General features: G+C 52.3%; 1 protein-coding gene across 9 annotated transcripts in view; it reads left to right on the forward strand.

Moving 5' to 3' along the window:
• ZNF423 (zinc finger protein 423) overlaps positions 1-20,010 on the forward strand; it is a 312,753-nt gene that overhangs the window by 155,374 nt on the left and 137,369 nt on the right. Inside the window, exon 1 of one of the 9 annotated variants that reach the window (XM_054697047.1) lies at positions 6,720-6,873. The exons of 5 other annotated variants lie outside the window; for them this stretch is intronic. The gene's annotated coding sequence lies outside the window, so the exon portion shown is untranslated. Of the gene's footprint in view, positions 1-6,719; positions 6,874-13,840; positions 13,913-14,981; positions 15,025-16,490; positions 16,581-20,010 lie in introns of those variants that run through there. 3 more of the 9 variants (XM_037516294.2, XM_037516296.2, XM_037516295.2) reach the window with 3 other exon arrangements.

Raw genomic sequence — 20,010 nt, forward strand, 5'->3', positions numbered from 1 at the left:
TCCTCACTTTCCTCTTCTGGAAGGTGGGAATGGCAACACTACCTACCCCATAGGCTCACTGGAGGATTCAAGAGACAGTGTGGGCCTGTCATCCCTTAAATACCGGAAAGTTTGTTTTGCTATCTCATCTGGCATCAAAATTTGACCTGAGTTGATGTGAAGCTATTTCTAGTCTTTATTTAATTGGTGTTAGTGAATGTCTGTATGTTTTGCTACAGAAATAGCTCGATTGCTCCCAAATCCTCAGGAAACACAGTGAACCCTGGTCAGGGTCAGGGCTGTGGACTCCACATAGGGGGTTCATCCAGTCATCTCAGTAGATGTACGCGGTCCTTCCCACTGCACTCAACAGCGGTGCTGCCCTGGTCTCTGCCTTTTCCTTCTTCTTCTCACTTGGTGGTAGAGGGCAGACCCCCCTCTTGCCTCTCCGTATCCTGGCATGGCCTCTGTAACATGCACACACATGTGTGCAGAGTTGTGTGCCCGTGTATGTACACACACGTGCACACATGCATGCATGCATGCATGTGTGCAAAAACCTTTCTTCCTGCCTTGGCTGCAAATCTGAATCTAGTCATCCATTCGATAACACTGTGGAGGACTCACAAGTGCTGGGCATTGTGTGTGCCAAGAGGAAAAAACCCAGGATCAGCCTCGGGTGGCTGCTATGGGCTTGAGGCTCCCCGCAAGAACAGGACCAAAAGGGACCCCCTCTCACCTCATCCTTCCCTGCCTGCCTCTGCCAGGAGCAGCCATCCCGTGGTGGAGGGACACTTTGGGTGCATGCTGACACCATTTTTTCCTTGCCCCCGGGCAGCTGGGTGCAGCTAATGAGGATGCTGGGCCTTCCTGGTAGTGGGACTCCTGTTGGCTCCAACACCACCTTCCAAAGGGGCAGCGGGGTGCAGAAATGCATCTGCCTGCGAAGGAAGGCAATTAGGAAAATTGGAGGTGAACCTCCCTTTATTTATGTATTTATTTTTTATTCCCCGATAAGACTTCTCTTTTGAGATGCTTGCCCCCCAGTGTTTCCAGCCTGGCTCCCTAAGGGAACTGAACCTTTCTCATGGGGCAGTGCCTCTGCTCCAGTCCTCCAGCCACAATTCCACCTACACCTCAACAGCTTTTTATTATTATTATTATTTTAAGATTTATTTTTTTATGTAAGAACCAGGGTACAGGCTAGATGTGCTGGAGGGCGAGAGGATTCACCAGAGCCAGAGCGGGGAGCAGAACAGGTGAACTGACGAAATACACTGCTGAGGGGAGCAGCAGATGAGACAGGAGAGGTCTGCTTCTCCATGTGGGACCCTCACCTGCCGGCCTGGATGGAACCTGCGCTGCAGAGGCTGCGGACAGCTTCACAGTGCAGCGCTCAGCAGCCTACGCCACCAGGGAGGCCCTCAACAGCTTTTTAAAGAGAGTGATCCCCCTTCTTCCTCTGCTCCATCCCCGCCCCCCTTACTTTAAACCTTTTTCTTCGAGCCAGCACCTTCAGTTAACTGTACGTTATCTCTTCTGTTTGGGTTGTAAAACCCAGCAATTAAGAAAATCCCTGGTTCAGATTAATTGTAGCCTTTGCTTGCTCAGAATGAGGCAGTGTGCTGTTTTACTCAGGTTTTACGGCTTTGGGGGCAGAGGCAGCTGGAGCACTTGGGGAAACTGAGGCTCAGATAAGCTAGGGGAAATGCCCTTGTTGGAGGTGGTACAGGCAGCAAAAATTAAGCCCAGACTTGAATGCAGGCCCCGGCCTCCTAGGTCCTGTCTGACTCCTGAGCCTTTCCGTGGGCAGCTGGGCAGGTAGGGGCAGCCCCTGGTGGCCCATAAATTGAGCAGGTCCTCCTCTCTTCCTTCCTGGTCCTGGTCCTGAGGAGTCTGGTCCTCGCCAGACCTGTTGCTGAGCTTGGATGTAGTCTGCTTTCTTTGCGAGGAGTGTGGTTTGCCTGGCTGTGATATATGGGTGGCCACCCTGGCCTCTTGTGGGAGCAGGTTGCTTGGGGGCTGGGCTCTGGGAAGACACTGACATCAAGCAGGTGATGACACCTCTGTGCTGGTGCTATGTGGGGGCTGCAGCTTTCCACGGAGAGGCCCTGCCCTCTTGGCTTTGCCTTTGAACTTCACCCAATAGAACTGCCGGGGGTGGGGGGGAGCTGCCACTGCCTGCATTCTGGGGGTGTCTGTTCCGTGGGGGAGCCTCGTTAGATGGGGAAAGGCAGGTGGTGCTTGTCCTTGGTGTCTCCTCCCTCTCCTCCCCCACCTGTCCGCAGTGGTCGCCCCTGTGGCCATGGCAGTCTGTGGACTTCAGAGCATTTTCACAGCCATTACTCTCCTTTGACCCTTACAGCTCAGTGAGTGGAAACTGAGGCACAGGGTAGGAGTAGATTTGTGTGTGGCCCATCGGTCTAGAATCAGGGAGTCTCAGGGCTGGGCTTCTGTGTGTGTGTGGGACACAGTGTGGGAATGGACAATAGCACCAACTCAATTTTTCTTGTGATGATTTTCTTTTTTGAAACTTATAGTAAGAGAGTGAAGTTTGGGGCTCCCTGTGGGGTTTCCTGCTTTCTGGGCTTAGACCCTGTAAGGAAAGTTCTGTATACACCTGGGTCTGGTGCCTGCCTGCTGGGTTTAGTTCAGGGACAGTTAAGAGAGTATGAACCTTAGAAATGGCTATTGCGGTGACCCATATCCATTGATTGGGATGTGACACTCTTTAGGGAAGCCCTTATAGGAGATGAGGCAGATTTGAAACCAGATTCTGCTCTTCCTTCCCCATTCCCTGTGCTTACTCTGGGCTACTACTTGTGGGATGGGGTAGGCACTGAGCTACACACCTCCCGGGCATCAGTCTCTACAGTCCTCAGTCCAGGAGGAAGGTATCCATTATTACCATCTTCATTTTACAGTTGAGGTTTGTGGCTCAGAAAGGGAAGGTTACTTTCCCCAGGTCACACAGCACACATGTGGCAAATCCATGATCCTATTGAAGTCCATGTGTTTAACTTCTAGTGCTCTCTTCTCTTTTCCTTGTGGCCTGGTGCTTGTGGGGGCAGGGCTGGGGGAATCTGCACGATGTGGATCTGTAGAAATTAATGTGTGGCAAAGGAGCTGTTACCCCAAGTTCCACTGCCCATACTGAGGCTGCATCAGTGACTCTGAGTCTCCTACTCCCCCCTACCTCCACCCCCCCTCTGCTCCTATCTGCATCTTGGCTGGCCCCCCGCTACTGGTGGGGGAAGTCAGCTGGGCCCTGCCAATCAGATGGGGAAGGGGACACCTACACTGGTGTAGGACTGGTCACAGCCACCATGAACCCAGTGGGACCTGCTGATTGGAAACCATGATTGAGTACCTTTCCTGAAAATATTGGGAAGTCCCAACCTGGAGACTTGGTTCTCATCCGAAATGGTCCCTGAGTTGTGGCAGCTGCAGCCTCCCACCTCTACCATTTCTAGGTGTCCTTTTCCAAGCCTGTGAAATGGGAAGGGTTTTTGCTGACACCCTCCTCAATATGGGGCTGTGGGGTGTTGAGGCCTCTGTTTGGAGATTGTTGACCTTCTGGGTCTGGCCTGGGTGCTCTGAGGCTCTTGCAGCCCGAGGCAGCTGCCAGCCCCTGCATGCTGGAGCTGCTCCTCAGGTAAGTGTTCACTCCTGGTCCCTGCCCCCAGGGGATCCTTCTGGAGGAAAGTTGCTAGTTTGGCTAGCAGGCCAGGCAGAAACCAAGGTGGTGGAAGGAAGGTGGCTGGTTAGGGCATGAACTTGTGGCTTTCAGCCAAGTGCTTCTGCCACTGGCCACCCACCACCCCAGCTCAGGCTCCTCAGCTGCCTGAGTTCCCTCTGCTGTGACTTACCAGGGTGTGGCGGTGAAGTTGTAGAGTGGATGCTGGGAAGGTTATTGGACTCTGGGTCAGAAGCCTTCCAGAGGCTCCCACTATGCTGGCTGGTGCTTAATAACCCATTTTGTTTTTTAAATTTATTTTTGTGTTCCCCATTCCTCACTGTAGGGATCAGAGTTGTGTAAGAAGTTAAAAGCTATCAACGACTAGCTGTCACATCTTCCTCCTTGGCCCCCACGCCCATGCGTGTAAAGGGGAAATCAGCACACACTCATGCTTGTCTGTTCTGGGCTGATCGCGGTCATTTTTGAGGCAGTCACTGTCCCCCATTTTAGGGAGAAGGAAGCGAAGGCTTAGAACCAGTAAGCGGCAGAGGCAGGATTTGAACCTGGCCTGGCTTATTTCCCCATGAGCCTGGGTACCTTGGGCAGCCCTGGACTTCCCCATACGGCTGCAGGTGGGCTGGCTGTGGGAAGGGGAGGGAGGCGTTGGCAGAAGAGTGGCCACTGGCTTGTGCCCATCCTGGCACCGTGCACACCCCCGCTCTTCTTTCCTTGCCCCCAGTCCTCCTCCCTTGGCCTTTTGCTCCCCCTTCTCAATTGCTCTAATGACTTAGCCCAGGTGGCAAGTTGCGTGGAGAAACTACTCCAGGGAAATAAGAGTCCTTGCCACCAGCCTGGGACTCAGGTGTGCGCGCGGCGGCCTCCCTGGGGGTCTGGCGAGCTGGGCCTCCCTCACCTCCAGCTGTTAGACAGGAACTGGAGAGCCGTGTGTATTGTGTGCCTGTGTGTGTGGTGCGTGTAACGCCGCGTATGTAACTGTGCATGATGCGTGACTGTGTAGAGAATTGTGTGTCTGTAGCTGGTGTGGAACTTGAGTACGTGTAGGTGTCCCCATGTCTGTAGGTATGCTTAGGCATGTGTTGGATGGAGGCTGGTGTGACAGGGACAGATGGATGTGCTGATGGCGCTGGGTTTGGGTTAGGGGCCCCAGGAGTGCATGGCAGGGGCGAGGTACCTTTTTTGCTGGTTAAAATACTCTTTGTAGCACAGTTACACGCATGTTTAGATAATTAGAACAAAAGCCAAAAGAACAATTCCATTCAAAGGGACAAAGCTGAGAGTTGGGGGGCTCATCAGGATCTGGGGGGCCGTGTTCTGTCTCCCCAGCTCTCCGAGGCCTTTGCTGTGTTTTGATCGCGCTATTTAGAAAACCCCTTTGTTGTAGGATAAACTGACATTGGCCTGCACATTTCTGCTGTGAAGTTTGCTGTGTGCTGGGGCCCACTCGGGACAGCCAGGCCATTAGGAGCTGATTAAATGAGCTAATTTTAATTTGTTCAGTGGTTACAGATGCAGAGACCTTTCCATGCCCTTTTCTTGAGGCTCTATTTATTTATTAATTTTTTTTTCTGAAAAGAAAAAAGACCTTCAGGACTCCCTTTTCTCTGCCCATCCCCCCTTAAAAATAAACATGAAAACATTTTTTTACAAGAACTTCACCTGGGAAAAATGGGGCTGCAAAATGGGGCTTAGCCACTAGAGGGGTACATGGAGGGGATCCCCCAGTCTGTGAGCTGGGGGTTGAGCTGCTGGGGTTGGGCTACCCACCATGGCTGAGGAATCAGATGAGATGGAGTGGGAATAGTCCGACGCTTCTGTCTCACCTCCAGGTGCGTGTTCTGATCCTGCTGCTTGGGACTCTTTTTCTGTCCCTGCTTCTTTTCCTTGACCAATTCTTACTCACCCTGTAGCCCGGCAGCCCTCTCGCCCCCAGCTCCACGGACTTCTCCAGTGACAGCTGACACTACTGCAGGCAGAGTGTCTCCCTCACTAGGCTGCAAGCTCCGTAGCACGAGCACTGCCTCATCTTCTCCCTCGCACCCCAGCCCCAGGGAGGTGAGCACATCATCCATATCTGTCCAGTGATTGAAGGCACGAGTTAGTGGGTGACATCTGCTGTTACTAAACTCCATGACACACCAAGCTCCTGATGTCAGGACCCTGGGGTCCTACCGAATCCAAATTGCCAACCGGAGTCATGTGTCTCTGGGCAGCCTGCTCAGCCCCCGGGCCTCTTTCCTCTACCAGGGTGAGAAGTCATTGTTGAGGTCTGAATACATGAGAGTGGGGACCCATGCTTGTCCCACCTTGGCCCCCAGGCCCAGGGTGCAGCTCAGTCCAGCTCTGCTGGGAAGCTGACCGAAGGCCCCGAGGAAGGAAGCAAGGGGAGAAAAATGGTGCCACTAGTTGGATTTTTACAGTGCTTGTGGGCAAGCCGGTGTTGGGAGTGTAATGTGCCAGCAACGAAGGGCCCTCTGAGCACAGAGAAGGAGGAATTGTGTGGTTGCAGCCAGTGGCCACCCCCGATCTCCCCTAAGCAGCTCGGTCCCCACCCTGTCCCTTTTAACACCTCCTTTTTCATGGTCTGGAGCACCTTCTGGTGAGTCGGGAGTTTTCCCAGAAGCTGTGCAGCAGCCTTGGCCCAGGCCAGTTTCTGAGGCCTGGTTTCCATTTGCTGAGAGCTCCTTCCCGCAGACAGTACCCACCCACCCCACCCAGGGGCCTCCGAGCGGCTGTCCCCCACCCTGTCCTGGCAGCCCCTGTGCTGTCTTTTTGTGTTCCTCCTTAACCCCAACCTCCGGGACAGGCATTGGAGCAGTGCTGCCTCGGGCCTCCCATCTCTGCAAGAATCCCAGAGCTGGCTGGGAGTCAGAACTTCCTGCGCCCCTGGGGCCTGGGGCCCTCAGCTGGGTCAACATCTGGCCGAGTGGCCTTTGGTCTCCTCTGTCTCCCCCCTCCTCCAGCTCCCCTCTTCCCCGAGGCGCTTCCTCTCCCCACTAACTGGCCTCTCTGCCAAGCCCAGCATACTCTCAGCTGAGGCTGAGGGTGGGGATGCGTCCCGGGGCTGAGGTCACCGGTGGGGCAGTGGGAAGCGCCTCTCCAGCCCTCCCTGCCTGCTGCTGGGTGCTGGGAGCAAGGGCTCAGGTTGGGTCCCTCCACCAACTTGTCCTGGGGCGCCCTGGTGAGCAGGTGGAGAGGTAAGTGGAGCGGCTGCTGGGCTGGAGGGGAAGGACGGCCAAGACAGACTGGTGTCTGCGCAGGAGCACCGGGAGTCCCCTTAGAGGCTCCCGGCGCGCTGGGAAGCAGAGCATTTGCTGAGAGTGAAATCCAATCCAGAAAGAAGGAAACTATTTTCCTGAAGTGGGAGAAGAAAAGAGAGGGCCTGGGAGGCACTGCTGGCCTGGGTGTCAGATCTTCTTGGGGTCCAGTTGGTGGGGGTCTGTTTTTGGGGTCTGGCTCTTTTCTCTTTGCTCCCCTGCTTCTGTCAGTGTTGCACGCAGGGGGCCTCCTGGCCCCTTAGTCTCCTGTGAGGCGGCCTGGCTGGCATCCCTGAGGAAGACTGGGTGCCCTTTGGGCTATCATGACCACGAGCACTTGCTGGCCCTGGGGTTCCTGCCCCCTCCCACACCCTCGTCTGCCCCACTTCCTGCACCGGCTTCCTGGCCAGCGGAGGAGGCTGCTGTGGTACTAGCTTCTGGGCCAGACCTTGTCACCCACAAAGCCAGCTGGCCCCCTCCTAGTCAAAGAGGTGACATGCCAAGAGGACATCAAAACAGGCCTCTGGACTATTGATGGGCAGACCATGATTCCTGACGGATTCCGTGGGGCCTCATCGGATTGGACTCTGTGGTAAGCGGGGGTTTCTCGTGGCCAAGTCACTTGTTCTGCTTGGGAAGGAACTGGTGAGTTTCTTTCTGTTTATGTCGTAACCAGGCTACCGACATGGCAAACTTGGATTCTGCAATTACACAGCGTTTCAGAAGCAAATTGATAGGATAACGTGTTATTATTGGCTACTGGGTTAATAGCTGTTTTGGCAGGAGTACCAATCCTGCATGGTGTTGCTGGCGCGGGCGTGAGAATGGCGAAATGGGGTAGAGAGGAGCGGTGGGTGCATCTTGTACAGAGCTGCAGACGGGGGCCCTTCGGGGGCCTCCCTCCCCTGGCAGTGTCTCCTTGGAGGGTGTTCGGTACTGATTAGCTGTTGCCGAAACGAGGACCAGAGAGGCTGAGAGAACAACGTCAGGTCACACAGTGAGTTGATGCTGGGTTGGATCTTAGGTCTTGTGGGAACCAGCAGCTGGGCTTGCGGTTGCTCCAAGGCAGGTCAAGTGCCTTCACTGCGTGTCACGTGGGCAGCTTGGGAAGTGGGGGTTTGGAACGGACCCATGTGAGCCTTCTCTGGCTTAAGGGCTTTAGCACCTGCTAGTCCCTTGCCTGGAATGTGATCCTTCCAGTCGCACCTTGGCTTGCCCCCTGGCTCGCTTTAGCCCCCATCATGTCACCTTGTCATCTGTCCAAGAGGCACCCGACAACCTCTCACTCTGTACCCCATTCCTAGTGGCCCCTGACTTATCGCAGACGGATTATTGTTTTGTTATCAGTACAGTAGTCTCTCTGAGGGCAACACTTTGTTATGCTTCTGTCCGGTCCCCAGAGGCCTGCAGAGGAGGCGCTTGGTGATACTGGTTGAAGGAATTGGTGAGTTTAAATTGCAATATCACTTAAAAAAATGGCTACCCATAACAAGGGATGGTTCCTGTCTCCTCTTGGGGATCCTGTTATTTCTAAATCTAAGAGGTGGTCAGCCTCCCTTAGGGCTCATGCTGACAGCATTTCTTCTTGCTAAGGAGACTCAGAAGGAAATGAGTCCCCTGTCATCATTGCAGAAAGAATTTACGGACTAGGTAGGTCTGTATTGGTCCCCTGGAGGGTCCTTCTGTGTTTGGGTTCTGTGTGGGCACGTGGGAAGATGTTTTCTCTATCACATGACATTAGGGCCACCCACCCCAGTCCTGGGAATGGAGTTGGAAAGATGCTCAAAACTGAGGCTGCTCCTGGGCAGGGTAAACCAGGGGTCCATGATGGGCAAGGAGCCCTGCCATGACCTAGGGGCTTCCCAGGGGTGTCACTGATCTAGAAATTACACGAGTGCCCAAGTATTGAGCATTTCCCGTGCACCTGGCTCTGGGCCCAAGTGCGCCTGGATTATCTGATCCAACCCGTACTGCAACCAGAGGAGGCAGAGGGTGGTCTCTGCTCATTTCCCCCCTGGGCAGGGTTAGAGAAGTTTCGTTTCCTACCTGAGGTCACACAGCTGGATGGTGGTGGACCTGAGATTTGAGTGAAGCTTTTTGATTCCAGAGCCTTCCTGGACACCATCCTGTGCCTTCTGGAGCTCTGGCTTCTGGGGACAGGGCTTTGCCTGGTATGGTCGCCGCCCTGGCACTCGAGAGAGCCTGGCACGGAGTAGATGCTCAATAAATACTTGGAGAATGAACGAATGAGTGAATGCCAGGAGTTTGCCAAGATAAACAGGAAGTAATGGCTTTTTATTGTTGACTCCATGCTCAGGGAAGGAGAAACCCAGGGCAGTGGTGGCCAGGAAGGGTGACAGCCACGTGTGCTTGCCTGTCTGGCTTCCTCTCAGGAGAGCTTACAAGAGTTGTGCTTGGCTGTGCGCTTCCAGAGGAGGGCACGTGCATTTGTGGGGTTTGGGTAGTTGGTAGGAGGTTGCTGGTGAGATTTTTAAGTCCCAGCTGGGGAAGACACACTTGCTCATGCATGCATGTGTGCACAGGGACACAAACACCCCCTCACTTTCCAGTGTGTTGTATGGACAGAGGCATCCACTTGGGGGGGGGGGCATTTGCCAGACAAAAATGTAAGCCTCTCACTACACCCCTACCCCAAATCACATTATCGTATTAAATCTATCCATTTGTTCTGCTCTGGTCTGAATAAATAGAAATTTTCTCCCCACCCCACCTGCCCCACCAAATCTTCCTTCCCCTCCCTTCCCAGTGTCTCTTTTGTTTTAATGCCATTTCTCCAGGGATTTGGGCTGAAAGGGGTAGCTGGGCTCTGCCTCCATTCCTGCACCCCCTGTTCTCACCCCCTGCCCCCCACATGCTTTTGCTCTCTCCCTGGCTCTTTCAAATAAAAGAATGACAAATGTGGGCTGCATGAAGACTGGACTAATTGCATTCTGTCACAATTTGTGCATGCTCCAGGGACCTCTGTGACACTGGACAGGCTCAGTGGGGGGTGACCTTTCTGGGCCCAGGTGGTCAAGCTGGTGGTCAAGCTCATTAGCTCCTCAGTTTCCAGCTGGACCCTCCACCCCACCAACCCCTGGCCCTTCTCACAGGGCCTCCTCGAGTGACTCCTTACACCTTGTGATTAACTTGATCTGTTCATTCATTCATTCATTCATTTTCTCATTCAGGTATTTATTTGGATCACAGTTATCATGTGCCACTGTACTGAGGTCACACAGCCCAAGGCCTGGGACTTCAATCTTCCATGCATCCATCTATCGAAGCATTCATTTATTTATTCATTCACCTATTTATTCATCTACTCATACCATAGTTACCAAGTGCTTCCTTTAGGCCAGACCTGAAACACACTCTTTCATTCATTCATTTATTTGTTCAATCACCAGTTACTGCCAGACACCTTGTAGGATCCCCAGGGAGCTAGCATTTCAGGGCTTCTTGGTGTCATCTTCAGGCACCACTATCTGCTAATAACACTTTTAGAAGAAGGTGAGCAAGTGCAGGTGAGGCCCTGTCCAGGTGTAGTGGGGATGGTGAGGAGTATGTGATACTTTCCAGACCGTGCAACCAGCATTGCCCGATGCCTGCTGAGCCCTCGGGCATGAGCCATGGACTGTTCAGCATCTGTCGAGGCCACTCTGGCTGGTACAGAGAGTGCGGGTAAGCCCTGTTGGGGACAGTGGCCTTGGCACTCCCCTAAGGGATGATGCCGGCCTGAGCTGGGCTGGGGATGGAGTCTCCCCTTTTCTGATGTCTTTGGGAATTGCCAGTGCCCGCAGGGTGACAAAATGTGTGCAGGATCCTGGGTGATGGATCTCTTCCCACTGGGGTGGCGTCTCTTGTTTCACCACTCTGCATAGTGTCATTCTTCCCAGCCTGTTCTTGGGGTAGTGTGCATGGTGGTGAGTTTTTCCCCAAATTCCACAGCATTGACAATTTGTGAGTTTGATGAGTCAGTGGCCAGATTGCCCTGATTCTGCAAGATTCGGCCTTGGTACAAGGTCCTCCCTCAGACTCAAGGGCCTCACTGTCCCCATCTGTACAATGGGTGTGAGCCAGGCATTCCAAAAGGTCTTTTTTACTGTCTGAGCCTCAGCTTTCTCATCTGTGAATGTGCCTGTGATAGGAGTTGTGTGGTTCAAGTGCAGTGACACTTTATTTTTATGAATAAAAATAATTGTGACACACAGCACGTGCACAGTGAATACGGTTAACAATGAGGATTTTCAAAGCTGTGATGGTAGCATGGTGTGGGGTGAAATGTGGGCATGGGTGCAGTGTAAGGTGGTGGTGCCGGTTCAGCTTGAGAGAGCAGAGGCAGAGGGCAGGGGTGGGGGGTGCCTAGGGCAGGGTCAGTGATGCTGGGCAGGGATTGGGGGGGGTCACCTGGCCCAGTCATGATGTGACCTCAACCATCATTCCCCACACTTGGAAATGGAGTCAAAAGACTGTTGCTGGCCCCCAGTCTTCAGGGACCTGAATTGCCAGCCCAGCAGCACCTGCTTCTCCTCACTGAGGCCCTGGCCAGGTGGCTGCCTCGCCTGCCGCCGCTGCAGCAGGCCCTTTCCAGGCCAGAGAGGCTCCTTTAATCTCCTCCTTCCACAGGCGGGGCTGGGTGGTCTCAGTCATTAAGGCTTGAAAGATCGGTGACAAAGCCCGAGACAGCAATTCTTGTGGAGGCTGAATTCCTGAAAACCCAGGGAAAATTGGAATTTTCTCTGCTGAGTTACAGATTTGGATGCATGTAAAGGGCGAGTGGCCTGCGGAGAGGCTGCCTTGCTGGCGCTGGCACATCGCAAGAATCCTGGGAGTCTTACCCTCCCGGCGGGGTCTGCATACCTTCCACAAATTGTGCCAGGCCCGGCACACAACAGCTCAGATTGGTCATGCCTGACACCACGGGGCTGAGATGTGATGCAGGAGCCCCTCAGTCTCTCCACCCCTCAGTGTCCTCTTCTGTGAGATGGGACCAAGTCTGTGACTGAGGCACCAGGCACATAGAGTGATTTCTCCTTATCCGCTGGGGATCCTTTTTCTAGAACCTCCAGGCAGTACCAAACCCCATATAACAACATGGGGGGTTGGGGCACCACACCTAGTGTAACCTGTGACTCCCCCAGAACTTAACCATGGCAGCCTTCAATATCCTTAGGGGGTGGGTTTTAGGACCCCCTCCTTCCTCTCCGTGGAGACCCAGATCTGCAGATGCTCAGGTTGCCTTATCCACAGATCCTGTATGTGCAGATTCAACCAGTTGGCACCTGCAGTTGGTCAGGTCCATGAGTGTGGAACCTACAGATACAAAATTTCTGAAGTGGACCCTCACAGGTCAAGACTCCACTATGCTGTTCTTATCCTCATGTGCATGTCTATGATGAAGTTAATTTATAAATTAGGCACAGCAAGGCATGAACAATAACATAGTAAAATAGAACAGTCATAACCATAGATTGTAGTAAAGTTACGTGAATCTGGTCTCTCTCTAGATATCTTGTTCAGACCACAGTTGACCAAGAGTAACTGAACCGGGGGCCTCCCTGGTGGCCATGGGTTAAGTCTCAGTGCTATCACCGCCATGGCCTGAGTTCGATCCCCAGCCAGGGAGATGACGCACGTGGCACAGCAGACCTCTCCTGTCTCGCCTGCTACTCCCCTTAGCAGTGTATTTCAATAGATCCCCCTGTTCTCTGTTCTCCTCCCAGCTCTGTCTCTGGTGAATCCTCTTATGCCACCCAGCACCTCTGGCCTACACCCCAGTTCTTGTATGCATAAATAGATAGATAAAAAATAAATAAATAAAACTAAATCTTTAAAAAAAAGAGTAACTGAACCGAATGGATAAGTATAGGTGGTGTTAAGAGAATGTTTTGAGGGGAGGCCCCATTTCTTGGGCTACTAGAGGGTGACCCTTGAGCTGGGCCTGGGGTGAAATCCGATTCTCCAGCCAAAAAGCATGTCCCTCCAAGAGGTGTCAGGGCTGAAAATGTGGATGTCCAGACACTCCCCAGGATTCCTGGCTTCCGGCTGGACTGAGTGAAGCTGGCTCTACTTCTTTCCCCCAGATGTGACTCACACACACGTCCGTGGTGGTTTGGTTCACAGACACTGCAGCCAGGGGTCCCTTGGTCCAAGCCAGCTCAGCTACTTCTGACTTGTAAGACGGTGGGCATGTTTATCTTTGGAAACTTCAGTTTTCTCATCTGCAGACAATTGCAAATATGAAGCAAGATAACCTGTGGCATGGAGAAAACACTCAAGAAATGTTTGGCTCATGTTAAATGTCATTTGTTATGCATATATTATATTCATACATGATGGTCAATATGTATACTATGTAATAGGAAATACATACTAATCACCTTTCTGTGTCTTCTCTAAGCTTTAGTGGTCCAGGATAGAGGTGCTGCGTGGTTTTCTCTGATACTGGGTTTTGTGAAAATTTTCATAAGAATCTCATCATTTGTTCATTTGTTTACTCACTCTTATCCTCATTAAATACCCTCTGTCCACACCTCCAGGAATAAGTCATATACACCAGCTGCCTTCTATAGATGATGGGAGGAGAGTTTAAGGTGAAAGGTTTTTCCCAGGTAACATAGTAGCTTGGAACTGGAACCAGCCCTAGAACCAAGAAGCTGGGCCAGTCTGCAGGGGGAGCCTGGGCCGCCCCAGCCCTGTGGGCTTTGCCGCCTTCTGTCTGGGGGCAGCCAGATCCAGAAGGGAGGGTGGCAGCTCCTGTGCTGGTGAGTTCGGGGCCTCCCTTGGGGAGCACTGAACTGCAGAGACCTTCTGAACCTGGCTGAGGCCCCGCCCAGATGCCCTGCCTATGACCTCCCTGGCACCGCCCTGGCTTCTGTGAGCTCAGAGAGCTGAGTGGTGGTCTCTGGGGACTGGAGGCAGGCCTGATGGGTGGGGTGCTGCTGAGGCGGGCCTGGTGTGGCAGTAGGCTCGTGGGGTAAGTATTCCCCAGTTGCAGCCCCAGACCCCATAACTGGCATCTTATCCCAGTCTGCTCCCTGGAGGAGCTGGGGCTGGGCTTGCTGAAATGTCCCCCAGGAACCTGGCTTCCCTGGATGTGGACATGGGATGTCAGAGGGATTGGGTCATGTCTGGGCTGGTGAAGACTATGACAGGACCAGGGGCCCAGCCGGGGCTGTTTGTGCCTTTACAGAACCTTAAAACCCTCCACATGTGGGCATTTGGGGAAGGGAATGGGGTTGGAGTTGACTGGCCATACCTTACCTGAGCAGGTTCTATTCAGTCTGTTATGAGAAGGGTCTGCAGTGTAGCTGGGATGGGGAAGTTGCAAGATCTTTGATAGGAGTCCCCGGCTGGGGTGGCGGGGTAAGGGGAGGAGGTGCAGCACCCGGAGAGGTGGAGGCTGGTCCTGGGTCAGATGACCGGAAGTCCTGCTGGGCCTGGTAGGGTCCGGCTCCAATCATACATGCTGCGCGAGGGCTAGCCATGTGGGCTTGGGGGACAAAAACAATTTCAGGGGTAAAGCCCTGGAGTGACCACCTGGTGGAGACTTTATACTCACATCCACGCCGAGTGTCCCAGAGTTTTGGCCACTCGTACCCCTCTGCCAGGGGTTTTGCCACATTTGAATATTGCAGGTGCTGTGATTTACTTAATCTTTTTCCTTAACTCAGTTCTCCTTTTGTTCTTAAATGAACTCATTTATTTAATTCTGCAAATGGAAAATCGGTATCATTTGTTGTAAGTAGACAAAAGCCTTAAAAGTAAGTTAAAACAAATCCAAAGGAGAACGCCCTGAGTGCATGTATCCAGCCAGCAGCTGGGGCATCTGAGAGCTGGCCTGGCTCTCTTCTTTCTGTTGGGATGCCAGGGAGGAGACAGAGTCAGCACTGAGTGGGGCTTCTCCTCACCTGGGTGAAGGCTGGGAAGGGAATCTTAGGGGCACTGACTTTCTCACTCCGCGTGTCTGCATTATTTAAGGTCATCCTGGCTGCCCCCTAAAATCATCATGGGTTCTGATAACGGTGGGTGTCGCATTTTTGCAGGGGAACTCAGGTCAGTGGAGAGCCTGTTTCTTCAATGCCCAATGTAAGTGCCCCCTGCTTCCCAAGCGAAGTGCTACTCTGTGCCCTCCTCTCTTGGTCCTGTCCTGGATTGGTCTGTCTGGTACCCACTACCCACTGGCCTCCCTGAGGGAAGGCTCCCTGAGGGAAGGCTCCCTGGAGCCCAACAGATGGAAGAGCTGTATCCCTGCCCATACCCTGCAGACCCCAGAACACATTGGACCCATCTCCTCAGGCCTAGACCAGTACCACAAAGTGAGGCCCCCACGCTTAGATATGCAGGAGACCCTGTTGGATGCCCTGAGAGGAGGGCAGAGGCAGGGTCTGTGTAAGCACTGGGTTTGGGTGAGCCATGAGTAGGGAGGGGTATCCGTGGTGAGCACCTTGGCCTGAACAAAGGCCAGAGGCCGGGCTGGCCTGTTGTGCACTCTGTGGCTTTGATGGCTATCTGGAGAAACGTGGGACCGTTCCAGGCTCTCTCCACTAGCTGCTGCGAAACTCAGGGCCCTTTACCTCTGAGTCTTGGGTGTCTGACCTTCCTGTACAATGGGGGAAATGATGGGAGTGAGGATTTAATGTGATAAGGCTTATGAAGAGCTTTGTGCTGTGCTTGGGCCGCAGAGAGAACTCTGCAATTGGTGGCTCAGGGTGGGACTGGGCTATGAGCAGTGGTATGTTATACCAGTCTGAAGTTAAAATATAGATCACTCTATGTCCCAGAACTGAGAGAATGCAGTGGATTCAGGGGTGCCTCGGAGCTCAAAAATAGGCAGGAATACCATGGGCCACAATTGAGGGTGAGAAAAGGTCTGATGACAGCACCCTGAGGTCCAGGAGGGGTACTGATGGTGGCAGAGGAGTCAAAGAAGGCTTCCTGGAGGTGGTGTCTTGAAGGATGAGCATGTGCTAACCAGGACAGAGCAGGTTTGGTGTGTTATGGTAGTAGTAGGGCCTCCGCAAGTGTTAATTACCTCCCTCCCCACAAATAGAACATCCAGTCCCTTTCAAAACCTCATTGGGGAGGCAGTTCTGAGTGTCACATGCCCTTTTCCCTGAAGTCGGCAGAGATGCCTGAACACTCAGATGCTTTGAGGACTTCCAGACTGTGGCTCCGACTTCAGCAGCTAAAACATAGGGAAGAGAAGAATGCTATCCAAACAAGTTTAATCCCAATCAAAGGATTATTTTCTTACAGAAAAGCTTCACCTATACTTAATAGTTTTAAATTGTTCCGGGTACCAATTAGACTTTTAATTTTGCTGTTCCCTCCGGCGGCTGGAGGATGTGTGTGGTTTGCGTTTAATCAGAGTTGATTTTTTTTTTTTTGGTGGTTCCGGGGGAAGGGAGGAGACAAGGAGACTGTTTCGGGGTTTCCTTCTGGTCCTGCCAGGGCCTGTGTCTGGGGGAGAGAAGCTCCGAGTTTGGGGTTCTCTGTCAGGGCATTGTGACTGTCTCCAGTGCCAACCACAGCCCCTGCCCATCTGCCTGCAGGCGGCCGGAGGTTGCGCCTCGTATTCCTGCCCGGAGAATCCAACGCCGAGTTAAATATATGGATTATCCCCAAATTTCTGCAGCAATAGGGTGAGTTATTATTGATTCACAGAGCACGACAAAACATCGCTGCATGAATTAGCAAACAGCTGTTTCTAATTTGAGTTTAGAACGGTACACAGAGGAACTTGTTTCTCTGTTCACTCCTTTCATTTATAATGAATTTTAATCACCGCTACAGGTGAGAAAAATGTAGAAACAAGCTTGTATCTTGTGGAAGAAACAAAGGAGAGACAGATGCTAACAGATTTCCAGTCTGTGATAAAAGGGATGTTTTGGTACACTTTACATGTAATTAGAGCGCAGCTGTTTCCAGTCCCAGGTCCACGAACACGGCCGAATGTGGGCTCTGCCGATTTCCAAAGGGAGGAAAGAAAAACAGTGATTCAACCCCGAAAGCATTTTGCTTTCTCTCGAGTTGAGCAGAGTCCTTTGCCCCTGCTCTTGGCGGTGTTGTTTCACAAAAGCTCAGAGAGGTGACTTTGGAAGGCCATTTCTCCTCATTGGTCAGGGCCATGTGGGGGTGTGTGGGAGCCCCAGGCCAGGGTGCTGGTGGGAGAACCTTCCGGAACCCTTCCATTAGCTCCCAGCACCCATCTCTTGCTGGCAGGAGTTGATCATGATCCCCACGCCCTACCTTGCCAAGTCTGATCGCAGTCAGCTCTCAGGTGGATTGACTAGTGCTGGCTTTTTAATTTTTTTCCTGGTCTGTTTAATTTCTGCAATAAAACTCAAGCTCAATTGCATTTTCAATATCAGTGCTAAGTAAATTTATCTAAGGGATGGAGCAGCCCGGCAGGCTGTGTGTTCTGGGAGGTCAGAGATTCAAGGGGAAAGGCAGATGCTTCCTTCCTGTCTAGGGTCCGCAGCCCTTTGGGATAGCAGCCCCTGTGGGTGCAGAGAAGGGTGTTTGCAAGTGAGACCTCACCCGCTACCCCTCCACCTGGGGCCGGAAGCCCTGTTAAGCCCTAGCAAGGCTGCTGGTGTCTTCCTCTCTCCATCTAATAATGAGGGGGCTGGGCTGGGTGCTCTGGGAGGGTCCTTCCCTCTCTAGTGTGTCTATGAGACCCTTGGGCCTTTATGCAGATGGAGGGTCCTTTGCTATGAAAATCAGTGAATGCAGAGGGGACCTGCTGGTTCATAGCTTAGTTCCTCCTGGTTATTAAAAAAGACCCAGGGGTCCGGGGTCCCTCCCTGTCTTGTGTCTACTCAACCCTCATGGCTATGACCTGCTTTTGTTTCTCTCTCACTGCACTGTGGCCTTATATTGAGCTGGGAGCCAGTAGCTGGTGACTGCTTTTATTTTATACGTTATAGTGTTTCTCGTATGTCACACTTTACAAACATTTGCTTGTTTTGTGCATTGCAACTCTATAGTTGGGACTATTATTATTTCCATTTTCTAGATGAGGAAACTGAGGCAGCTTTCCTCCTTGGTAAAACTGAGGGAGGCTAATGAACTCGGTGGAGCTGGGAATGATGGAGCTGGCTTCTGAACCACTAAGCAAACACCCATGTCTTCAGGGCCCAGGGAGCCCCGTGGGCAGACAGGAAAGGGGGATGAAAGGGGGGGAGGGGAGGCTGAGCACCATCTGGATGTGCCAGATGCAGCTCCTGTGCCATTAGGTCTTCTTCCAGAACAACCAGAGAAAAATGAGGATTTCTAAAAAACACTTTGTGGATTCCTGATTTTTGAATGTTGGCGTATTTACAAAGTGACTGATGAGGTGATGGCTCCCGACGTGACTGCGCAGAGGACGACAACATGAGCCACGTCCTCTGCTCAGGTTGCTCAGTCCAGCTGGCTAAGAACCCTAGGCTGGGAGTCCAGTCCCAGGTTTTCCATTTACCTTCTTTGTGACATGGGGATGTGACCTAAACTCTCTGTTCTGTTTCCTCATCTGTGGAGTAACCATCCAACATACTGTGTAAACCCACTGCTTGGGGTGTAAAGAGGGGCACTAGCTGGGGAGCATGCCCGCCGACTTATAAAGTGGGCGTAACAACCACCTCGCCCCCCAGCACAAGAGCAGTTACTCCAGCGTCAAATGAGATGATGGGTGTGCAAGGGTTAGTGTAGATCACATTAGTAACCTCCATTTCCTTTAGCTAACAATTATTGAATGCTTAGGATACACACATTACCTATTTCTAAGGTAGATGCTCTTATTATCCCTGTTCTATGGGTGAGAAAACTGGGGCTCAGAGACAGGCAATAACTTGTCACACAGCTAATGCATGTAACTGAGTCTACACTTAAGCCTGTGCTCCTACCCATGCAGATGTCTCCCTGCAAGTCACTGAGTCGCTCTCAAAGCTCAAGCTGGCAGTCTTGGCTCCCTGGAAGGTTTGTTAAGGATTGTGGTGACAGTTACTTGCTGTCAGGTGGCATTTCTGCAGCCCCAACTGAGCAAAGGCATGCCTGGCCACTGTTCTTGCCTGATGGGGGCCTGCAGGCCCTCAGCCACTGTGTGCCAGGTGCCCCTTTGAGGCCAGGCCAGGGATAGGATCCCATTCCTGCCCACCACAGCCAGCCCTTAAGGATCAGCATGCCTTCTCCCTTCTCTCACTTTGTGCAGCTGACCTCTGCATGCTGGTCTCTCCCACGCACTGTCCACTGACCCCCAGGTCCCCCAACAGCTTATTGTTTTCCATACTGGAAGAATGATCCCCGCTTTCCCTTGTTGTAGCCTCATTGGGGATGATGAGATCATATCCGCAAAGGCACTCCGAGCTCCCTGGAGGAGGGAAGGGTGAATATGAGTGGCTATTATTTTTGCTAATAGCATAATTCTAATTCAGGATTTCAGGTGGCGCCACGTCAGCTTCTGGTAGCCTCCACAGGGCTGCTTGGCCCACCTCTTGAGGAAAGACGCAGCAACTGCCTGGTCTCTTCCTTCCCGGGATGGGCTCCTGACTTCTCTATTCTTTACACCACACCCTCATTTGTCCCTTTAGGAAAATTGAATTTAGATGCAGCATTGATTGTTGCCAGAACAAAAGGTTTTTTGTTTTCTGTCTTTTCTCTTTCAAAGTGCTTCAAAGTGGCAAAGCATTGGTTTAGTCTTAGCACTTTAGAGAGGTTGAACACAGAAGCCTAAGAATGCTGGGGACTTCCTCATCTCTCAGAGGACCAGCCACCTAGAGCAGGCTCAACAAACAGTGCTGACTGAAAAAACATCTAAACTAGGAGCCAGCGGGAAGCTGGGATACCTACTAGCTGCCATTCTGCATTCTGGTATCCAGGGCAGACCTCACTAATTGATCACAGACTCTTAGTGCTTAAAGGCTCTCAGAGACCAATTCATGGCTTCTTGCCTCTAAAGACTTGGAGAAATGAAATTGTAGAGAGGGGATGTGCTTGCCTGTCGTTATATAGTGCCAGAATCTGAACCCAGTTCAGTAGGGTCTTATCTTCTTGGCTCTGGACTCCACACTGAAGCCAGAGTTTAAAGCCAGA

The sequence above is a fragment of the Talpa occidentalis genome, unplaced genomic scaffold (assembly GCF_014898055.3).
Source record: "Talpa occidentalis isolate TD23 unplaced genomic scaffold, MPIMG_talOcc4v2.1 talOcc4.17, whole genome shotgun sequence".
NCBI lineage: Eukaryota > Metazoa > Chordata > Mammalia > Eulipotyphla > Talpidae > Talpa > Talpa occidentalis.